We start from the raw sequence: 6,563 nt of genomic DNA, 5'->3' as shown, positions 1-6,563 counted from the left end.
AATTGTTATTGTTATAATTATATTACTTATATCTATAGTTCTTTTCCAATTTCTATCATTTTTTCCTAGTTTATATTATTTTTCAATATTCATTCTGTAGATCCACTGATGATGACATAAAATACTATGTCGAAACGTTGGAAAAATTAAAGATTAACTTCTAAATCTTTGCCTTTTATTTGATGTATGCCCTTGAAGAACTTACTCATATATATATAGTATATATAATATATATATATATATATATAATAATATATACACTACCACATTTTATCATATTATTATTATTGATATTCTGCTCAAAAGCAAGAATTGTTAAATCTTTTAATTTAACCTTTCTTTTCAGTCCTGTAAAAAAGGTCCATCTGTCTGAAATTTTGACTTAAAATTTGTAAATTTTATAATAGCCTAAAAAGAGTTCATAACTTTGGTTGTTTTACTTATTGGAAATTAATAATTTTTTAGTTAAATTATAAATATTATAAAATGAGTGTTTACTTATCATAAGTATTTGCTGTTACAGGTATCGAGGATTCTGCAAAAGATTATGAAGGTTTATAGAATGGATTAATTAAAATATCAAATGAAGAAGGCATATTTGGTCTATGGGCTGGAGCGTTCCATCTTTGATTTTAGTCATTAATCCCGCTATACAATTCCATGACTTACGAAAGTATAAAACGGCTTTTTAAGCAATTTTAAAGAAATTCCTTCTAGCGCATATTTTGCTCTAGGAGCATTTTCTAAAATTATTGCTACTTGTTTGACATATCCGTTGCAATTAGTACAGACAAAACTGAGGCATGAAGAAAAGGAACTTCTGGTAGTTGCAAAAGAGATATTGGTATCTTTCACATGTTTAAAAAGATAATAGAAACGCAAGGAATACCAGGATTATTTAGAGATTGGAAGCCAAATTATTACACACTGTACTGACAGTTGCTTTAATGTTTGCTGTTTATGAAAAATTACTACTTTTGTTCTGAAACTTTGCTTCGAAATCTTCTAAATAATGCCAAATTTAGTGTAAACAATGGTTTGGGTAAGGAGTATTTATTAATATATATAGAAAATTTCACAATAATTCTAAAAAAAAAGTCTTTTCTTAACACATTTATAGTATATTGTTTTTGTTTAAGTTTTTACAGCCTCATCTTCGCTTCTAGGCTTGATTCAACATTTTCAGGTTCTTCTTTGGTTTTGTGAGATAATTCTAAAAGATAAATTTTAAGTTGAAAATAATCAGGAACTACACTAAGTAAACATAGTCCTTTAATAATTTCTACTATCACACATAATTTAGCACTTTTCAAGTCAGCTTTATTTAAAACATTCTTTTGTCCAATTAAATTGTTTTTGTTTAAGTTTTTACAGCCTCATCTTTCGCTTCTAGGCTTGATTCAACATTTTCAGGTTCTTCTTTTGGTTTTTGAGATAATTCTAAAAGATTAAATTTTTTAAGTTGAAAATAATCAGGAACTACACTAAGTAAACATAGTCCTTTAATAATTTCTACTATCACACATAATTTAGCACTTTTCAAGTCAGCTTTATTTAAAACATTCTTTTGTCCAATTAAATCAGCCAAAGTTTTAATGACATCCTCTCGGTTTACTGAATTATTATATCTTCTATTAAAAACTATAGCAAAAGTTGTAGGCTCCTTAAGAAAATATTGATCAAACAAGCGCCAGCTGTGTTAGTTATATCTGAATATTTGCTCTGCAGACTTTCTCAATTGGAACTAATCTTAATAAGTATCTTGTTTTCTTGTCTCTTAGTATTAGCTATGTCTTGAATTATTTTCATTGCAAATGGCACAGGGTTATCAAGAGTGGTTGATATAAATAACAATTGGAAGCCCCAGTTTCCACAACTTGGAAACGTTTTTTCTTATCAGCCACTTGAATATTTGTTTTTGCAGAGTCTATGGCTTTTGTTAACTGATCTGATATGTCATTTACGTCTCCTTGTCCTTCTTCATCTGAATGTGTGCAAAACATCATCCTTATCGACATATTGGTTTAAAATATTATAGGCTTCTCTAATGCAATCCTTTTCACGGAAATTACATGTGATCATAAATCCCTTCAATCCAGGTTGAATAAATGTTTTGCTTTATTACCCTTACTGTAATAACGCGCTCTCTTGCTGCGACTACCGTTATCTTCTGCCATAATTTAACAATAGTAATGGAACAGCAAATTCAAACACATCAAAAATCTTATGACAACAAAAGTAAGATTGACGTTCAATAGTTTCAAAAAAATATAAATAATCTTTATATCACACACACGTACCTAGCTGGCAGTTATTTGAGAAACAATGCATGTTATCTGGAACAAATTTTTCAACATTAATAAAAATTAAAATCAAAATACTATATATATTTGATCAAATCATTTTTCGTTCACTTTTAATCTATATCTGGCATAAACACCCCAGACAATATTAGAATAAAATGTATTCATAAACACCCTAGACAATATAATAATAATAATAATAAGAACATTCAAGCTCTCCTCTAGCTGATTTTTAAGCGAAACTCGACGACCAACTAATATGGCGGATGACACATTTATGAGTTGAATTTGCTGTCAACTAATATTTGTTTTGGTCTAAAACTCTAAAACGTGCATTTTTAGGTTAGGCATTTGTTGTAATTCATATTTCTTACATTTTCTCTTCATTTATTTTTATTATTTTATAAGAAATACAATACAGCGGTGCCAAAACTCACAATTATTCTGTCAGCGGTGTTCTTGAGATTATGTCCCCATCTGACAGAGTTACAAAACAATAATCTACCTAGTATTGTATATTGAAACCAAACAGTGGTCTAAACATAGATAAATAAGCATGGGTCTAAATAAATCATTCATTGGAAAGTCGAAAACAATGGACAATGAACGCTAAAGTATCACTCATGAACACGGGGTATTCTAATATTGTCTAGGGTATCACTGATGGATTTTTAAGGTAAAAATAGTGTTTTTTCGCGCTAATATTAGCATTGCTATAATAAAATGCTCAAATAATTTTGAGTTTGTTACTTGTCGATAGTTTTAATAAGTATTAAAAGTTATTGATATAAGTCATACATAAATAAAAATGATGTAAGTAATGATTACCTTAAGTTTCTGCTCAATAATTTAAGGTAAACGGGGTATTCTAATATTGTCTTCTAGGCCCTAGACTCTAGGGTAAAAGCATATACTCTTCTTTTATCTATGAAGCGTTCCATCAGAGCAGTCCGAGTTTGAAATGTTGTGATGGTGGTGTGTTGTATACCCTGATGACAGGTGACAGGAGACCGGATGACACTTCAAGCAAGCGTAAGGTTTCTTCGTCCGCAGAGCGTCATTGCACAATCCATTTTAATCTCAGCCATCGCGGGAAGAAGATCTTGGGAAGCCAGCAGACACTCCAGTTATAGGAAGCCAGTGGACAATCAAGTAGTACGTACGTGCATTTGCCACATGTTAGTCGTTTTATTTTGCCATTGTACCCTGTCAAAGTCATTGCATTAGTCATTTTATGTAATGGGCTTGAGAATTATTTGTGGATTCAAAGCTTATGCAGGTGTTTACACGATCTTCCCAAGGGTGCTACAAATACCCATCACTACATAATGACAGATTTTGATTGAGGTTAGTAACAATTTGAGAAGAAAAATGGCGCGTCAAATCGAATACGATCATAGATGAATATCGAGTGTTTTCATGCAGTTTGAGAAATTATTGAGAAAAGGACCATTGATATTGCTTTGATGCAGATGGTCGTCTTTCAATTTCATTAGTGAGCTAATATACACCATTAAGTGTATATTTTTTTTCTATATTTGCCTATATTGCATTCAATTGGAAATCTTATCTGAATCGCTAGCGAATACAACATTTTTTGCTTTAACTATACTGGCGCGTGATGAACAAAAATAATTATGATAAATCAGATTCGAGCATAATAATGTGATTCTATTTTGAAATTGTTGAAGGATTTCAATTATTCTCAAAAATTCTTTAGAAATGCTTTTTATATGAAATATTTGTAAGTAAATGAAGCTGATGCATTAATTTTAATTTAATGATTTTGAAAACAAAGTACTTTTTACAATTAAATGTCACGGTCACAACGAAATGTAATCAACATATTAAAAAATATTTAGGTATTATAATTATCATTCATACATTTCTACAGCAGTTTCTTCTTTCAATTATAAAAGCCTCTGAATTTTTATATAATACCCTTGATGACAAGAAATTCTGTGCTGATCCTAATTTTTTACTTAAGACATAGTATATATTATTGTTGAGAGCTGCTATGATTTAAAGTTTCCTAGGCAAAATGCATTGAGGCTAAGTCATGTGAACACTGAAATAATTTTATTTCTCATGACAAGAATTTCTTTAATAATTAGTCAAATTTACATGCAACATTTAATTTCAGATAAAAACATACAAGAGTAATCCAAACTTAGTATTACCTTTTATATTTCAGCTCTGCTATAAAATAGCTGTCCACAATAATCAAGTAATTGAATTATAAAAAATAAGTCAACTCTGGAATGAGAATTCTGTATTATCTACTAGCTTGCTTGCTGCAGTGACTTCTTTGCTTCGTTAACTATCGGTAAGATAACAAAACAAGTAATACTTATTTCGTAAGATACAAGTCCAATTATTTAGGTTTTGAGAAACTTAGAGTATAATTATGCTTTTTAATACACACTTATAAAATATTACAAGGACAAGCTCAATACATAGTCTTTCCAGAAACATACTTCAAGCTTCAACTCTGTTAACTGCTAATGCTTACAGTTCAAATAAAATATGTAAAACTAATCACAAAATTATCAATTCATATCATATCTTAAAATAATTAAATATTAAAAATATTTGTACAAGATTTATTATATAGGCTCTGTATTGATACTTTTTCTTGATACAGGTGATGAACCACAATTAAGGATGGCAACCCATAAGAGACGATGTCTGCTGAGGGATCAAAAAGACTTTTCTGGAAAAGGCTATTTATTAAACGGAATACGCGTAGAGACATCAAGGTATGCAATTTATTTAATCATTTGCTTATTTATTCATCTTAATATTTTGATATCGTCATTAAGAATTTATTCATATTTTTTTCATTTTATTTAAATTTTTTTTAGATATTTAACTTTTCATTATTACAATGATACTTATAAGTCACTCATAAATTAATTTAAGTCAATTATTTACACTATATCGCAAACATCATGTAACGTGTCTTAAAATACCGCTTACAAATACTTCAATTTTTTTATTATTCACTTACTCATTCACGAGTTTTAATCATCATCATCATTTATTTATGCATACAAATGATATTTTTTGCATTTCACATTTTTTTTTACTTACCCATTTAATAATTATAAACTTTCTGTAGTTCCTCCACGATTATTTTGCATATCTGTTTTTGAGAAAACGTCGATTTACGGCAAAAAATCTGTTCACACACACACACACATACACACATTCGGGAAGTTCAAAATCAAAAACTGTTCGAAAGATATTAGTTGGGAATGACACTGATAAGTTTTAGGGAAAAATCTACCGAACCATTTCCTTGTAATTAACTGTTGAAATAAAATTTAATCTGATTTTTATGGAACTTTTTTTGATGATATATATCATGGCCTTATAGAACTTACTGAAATTTTACGGCCTTGCGACAAGTAGTTTAATTTTAAAAATTCATCAAAGCTTGAGAAAATGAGTAGTTATTTGATGTTTGTTAAAATTAAAATTAGACAATTTACTTGGTATAACGATCGAGTACTTGGTCTCGATGAACACACTAAATCATTAATTTCCTACAGAAACAGGTTCAATTATAAAAATTGTTGATTTTTGAAAATTTGTTTTTAGAAAATACTCCGAGTTAGCATGTTCGCTATGTGTAATAAATCCACTCGGAATACTTTTAATCACTCATAAGTTAATTAATTTTTTATTAATTAAATCAATTATTTATACATTTCGGGAAGTTCATGTAACTTGCCTCAAAACAAAATACCAATTAATTTAGTTTATTCTTTTCAATTTTGCGATAATTGTCTAATCGGACCAATTCGAATTTTTTTGCGCAGAATGTCATTTTTAAGCCGTGTCAAGTGGCTCCGCCGGCGACTTGATTGGTCCACGCGATTGTCAAGTTGTTCCAGCAACGCAAGAGGACCTCCAAGATCAAGAAAGAGGACCCAGGGAAGTACCCAATAATAATAAGTGTGTTATGAAAACGAGCTAAATTAAACAAATCATTGTCGGGTTCTCATTCATTCATTCGCGTTTGCTTCCATTGTATTTAAATTTTGTGCAATTTTTTTTAACAATTTGTGACGTTGACAGTAGATAGTGAATGGCATATGTAGTTTGACACGATCGTATCAATTTTTTTTAAGTACTACTTTGTTAGCATATTATGTAATGTAATGATTCAGATAATTACTTGCATGCTAATATAGTAGTTTGGGGTAGTAATAAGTTATGTAGGTATCATTTGTAGCTATAGTTTTGACTGACACA

General features: G+C 29.6%; 1 pseudogene; it reads right to left on the bottom strand.

The window, feature by feature from the left end:
• Window positions 1-1,238: 1,238 nt before the first annotated feature.
• Window positions 1,239-3,534, bottom strand: LOC113367019 (annotated as a pseudogene).
• Window positions 3,535-6,563: the final 3,029 nt, after the last annotated feature.

The sequence above is a fragment of the Ctenocephalides felis genome, unplaced genomic scaffold (assembly GCF_003426905.1).
Source record: "Ctenocephalides felis isolate EL2017-DRISC unplaced genomic scaffold, ASM342690v1 CF-g0.4_SCAFFOLD_01170, whole genome shotgun sequence".
NCBI classification, from domain to species: Eukaryota; Metazoa; Arthropoda; class Insecta; order Siphonaptera; family Pulicidae; genus Ctenocephalides; species Ctenocephalides felis.
This window is presented reverse-complemented; position numbering and strand designations above follow the sequence as displayed.